The sequence below is a fragment of the Pelmatolapia mariae genome, linkage group LG14, assembly GCF_036321145.2.
Source record: "Pelmatolapia mariae isolate MD_Pm_ZW linkage group LG14, Pm_UMD_F_2, whole genome shotgun sequence".
NCBI lineage: Eukaryota > Metazoa > Chordata > Actinopteri > Cichliformes > Cichlidae > Pelmatolapia > Pelmatolapia mariae.
Window position 1 is genome coordinate 18,397,707 of NC_086239.1, and position 2,886 is coordinate 18,400,592.

A 2,886-nucleotide genomic window follows, 5' to 3' on the forward strand; every position below is an offset into this window, starting at 1 on the left:
CCTACTAGCTGAGAGACTGCCTTGAGCTGGCTGCCAGCCATCGAAAGCTAAGTACAGACAGGGCAACAGATCACTGACTGTGCTATCATGGAAGCAGAACAGATAGAAAGGGCAACTCTTGAAGTACTGTGGTAATCTTCTTCAATAGGCACATGTAACACGGATGCCATTAGACAATAGAAATGTTATCATTGAAATAACGGATGAAGCAATCCAACCTTGAGTGTCCTTGGCACAGCTCCTTGCTTTTCCTACAGAATTAAAAATGGATTGATGGATGCACAGTATGTGTTTGCAATGGTGGATGGACGGGCTGACAGATGAGGTCGGCCAGGAGTCTACGTGGAGTATGATGTGATCTGTGGTGAGAGTGGGGAGCAGGGGGAAGAGAGTCTGGAGAGGTGGAGGTATGCACTGGAGAGAAGAGGAATGAAAGTCAGTAGAAGTAAAACAGATTACATGTATGTGAATGAGAGGGAGACATGTGGAAAGGTGAACATGCAAGGAGAAGAGGTAGTGAAGCTAGTGAGTTTCAATCTTCCAAAGCAACACAGTGCAAAAGAGGGGTGACGGCATGCAGGGTGGAGTGGGTGGAGAAGAGTGAATTTATGAAAATGACTAAAAAGCATCTTGTGATGATTTTTCAGGCAACAGCCAACCCTGGAAAATAAATGGTTTTAACTCTTCATATGGGCGAAGTTACAAGTACATTAAAAATGCATAAATCTGAGTGACAGGATCTTAAAAGATGAAAGGGAACACTTGCACCATGGCTCTTTCTACTCAGACCACACGTGTCTTCTGACCTGACCTCAATTACGATCCCTGGAAAGTTGCGCATCTGTATTTTGCATGACTGATGAAATCTATCTGCAGAAAAGACAGAGGCAGAACTATAAACTGCCACAACGGCCCACTCAAAACCAGCTTTCCAGTAGTTCATTCCACAGTACTGCACACCAGCAAACTCAGAAGATAAAAACAATACCAGCCATACTGTCACACAATTTAACCAGTGCAGTACAACACTGTACACACAGGTACATGAGGGTTAAATACAAAAGAAAGAAATGAACTAGCATATTCTGCATGCATAGTCACCTATCATCTGAGATACAACCCTAACATATTGACAGGGAGTCTAAAACACACACAGACACACACACACACAGAATGAGAAGTATTTAAATCCATACTTGTGAAATGGAGCAAAAACCCACATATAGACAAAGCCACACAGGAAACAGCATCACTGAGTTTAAGCCAGTAAAAGATGAAATGCGTGTAGTTATGGAATGCACGAAGATAAGAAAGGTTCAGGCCCATGGCACACACCAGTGAGTCATGCCTTTAAGATCCTTTCGTTCTGCTGTGCGTGTGTCTGTGGTGAGCTCCGCTAAGCAGGCATGTCGGTTTCAATTTTGTGACGCAGAAGACATACACTCATGTTATTGTCTTATCTCTCTGTCAAATATCTACCTCCTGTCTATACTGAGGCAGAGTGGGTGGGGGCGTAAATGAACCAAAAGCTACAGCAGATGCAATAGGATGGTGCCGGGGGTTTGCAGAATACCAGGAGTCAGGCCAGCTGAGGCAGAGATGGGAGAAGACAAATGGCTGATTTGGTCATAAATCTGCCAGAAGCCAATCTAATTGGCCATAACCGTACATCACTCCACGCCACTCTGATGCTATTAACCGTGAAACTGTGCCTCTCTGACACATGTACAATATAAACAACCTGCTTTACTGGTCATGAGGATGTTTTTTTTAAGTACAACCAGGGTTAAAGAGTAGGAAATTGCATAAAGGAGTATGTTATAGATTTAGCCAAATTTCCACGTAAATGACCGGAATGTGACCCGACTTTTGATTTAACGTATTGAGTGATGGCTTTGTTTTTCTTTTTGTCAGCTGCATCACGTTCATGGCGGCAAGGGCAGCATATTTATGCCAAAACTGTCACTCAGATGCACATAGAAAAAATAATAAACAACACACAGATTATTGATCGCTCATAAAAACAATAATAACACATAACACTGCCTTTTCAGGGAAATGAAATTTTGTCAGTGCTCATATTACAAGTAAGGGGCAATCTCCCTGGTCTCATAACACACCTGATTTCTCTTAATAAAAGTGCAGACCAGTGCCGTCTGAGGAGTATTTTAATAATGTTCTTTATTAAATAAAGAGTCCCTGTTCTGTGTACCCACAGGTTAAAAATGTAAGAAAAAAAAGAACAGGAGGAACTACAGTGAGGTACCCAGTCACTCTGTTATGTTTTCTGACACAGCTGTATCAATGGACGGATCCTTATTTAGTGCTTTTCTTTAATAATCTGTGACCATATACACAAATACTGCAAAATCAAATCTTCCTGTGCGATTCTTTGAAATTCAGCACTAACCAGATGTGCCGATGCTTCAAACAGTATCTCAGATGAAACCTGAAAATAACAGAGGTCAATGAAGCAGCAAACCTATAAGAAAGACAATGTTCTAACCGAAAAACTGCCAAGGTTGCATGCTGGGGCAATGCTGCCCACTGCTCACGAGAGGCGTGTATCCACAACAGACTAGGTCTAAAGGTTGCAATGCTCTTACATATGAGCATGTGTGTACACTTGCCTGTGTGGCTGTGATGACACAGAACCCTCTTTTAGAATTAAGTGACAGCTGGAAAGGATCATGAGACCACTGAGAAAGAAATTAAATCCCACGGCTGGAAAGCATAGAAGGGCAGCATTGGCAAGAGATGAGAATGGTGGGTATGACATAGAGACAAGGGCTTTAATTTTGTATCCTCTGTACAATTAAAGGGCCAGATTTTTGTGATGTTAAATAATCAGACCACAGTGAATCATTTCAAAGCTTTGCCCACCTT